The sequence below is a fragment of the Aplysia californica genome, unplaced genomic scaffold (assembly GCF_000002075.1).
Source record: "Aplysia californica isolate F4 #8 unplaced genomic scaffold, AplCal3.0 scaffold01228, whole genome shotgun sequence".
Lineage (NCBI taxonomy): Eukaryota > Metazoa > Mollusca > Gastropoda > Aplysiida > Aplysiidae > Aplysia > Aplysia californica.
The window spans coordinates 62,129-63,279 of NW_004798498.1; the positions used below are offsets into that span (position 1 = coordinate 62,129).

The 1,151-nt window shown below is 36.4% G+C and overlaps 1 protein-coding gene across 1 annotated transcript in view; it reads left to right on the forward strand.

Annotated features, from left to right (window-relative positions):
• Positions 1 to 1,151, forward strand: part of LOC101858456 (ryanodine receptor) — a gene marked incomplete at its 5' end in the record, with an annotated part of 102,762 nt that overhangs the window by 17,896 nt on the left and 83,715 nt on the right.

The window sequence follows — 1,151 nt, forward strand, 5'->3', positions numbered from 1 at the left end:
TATTATTATCATTACCATTATCATTAATATTATTATTTCCATCAATATCATCCTTACGATCATCAGAAAATTGTTATATTTATTATTGTACTTGACATTGATATGACTTGTATTATTTTTAGTATTGTCACAATGGTTGGCATCACCGGTAGCGCCAATCTGTCAGTGTGACCATGTTTGGGCTACGTGAACATTGGTCATAGAAGTTCCTCATTTCTGGGTTTTTTAACGTCGGTAAAGACGTAAAATATTTACTTTCTTGGATGTCTCTCAGGAGGAGAAGAAGCAGTCTGATACCTTAAGAAATACTTGTAGAGCGTAGGGATCCGTAGTATTTAAAGTGTCTAAATTATGTCAAAAATAATGTAAAACGTTAAAATTTGCTTTTGTCTATTACGACGAGAACTAGATAGCAGTGTAGTGTGGACCAGTAGTATCTAAATGTGAGGCAGCGTGGTGGAATCAGGCTCTCGTCAATTTTTGGGCATGTGGAGTTATTGATATCATCTTAAAGCTTGTTCACTTGTCTTTATTTGGATGGAAAGAATATCCATTTAACCTGAATACAAGCCGAGATATTTGTGACTGAAGGGGTAGGGGGTGACCTGTTTTCAGACGTAAAATTAGTGAGAAAATGGCCGCCAAAGATTAGTTATTTCCTTAGCTTAAGAGTCCGTGGTAACTGAAAATTTACATTTTTTGTGCCTTTAATCAACGTTTTTCAGAAAAATCCAAACAAAAATGAGTTCTTAAATGGACATGAAAGGTGTTGAGCCAAAAAACAAAATAAAATTATAAAAACACTCAAACCTGCGGAAAAATGCCAGTTTCTTCATTTTGATTATTTTGACGAGAGCCTGATTCCACCATGCTGCCTCACAAAGTGTCTAATGTATGCCGGTAAAGGCGTATAGCGTTGGTCTCTCCGTCGTGTGTCAGGACGAGAAGAATAAGTATAGGGCTCAGTAGTGTCTTAAGAACCTAAAGTGTCAATAACGATGTAGAACATCAGTTCCTTTTTGTGTGTCAGAACGTATATGACCCAGTAGTGTCTAAAGAACCTAAATTGTGTCAATAAGGATGTAAAACATCTATTCCTCTGCTGTGTGTCAGGACGTATATGACCCAGTAGTGTCTAAAGAACCTAAATT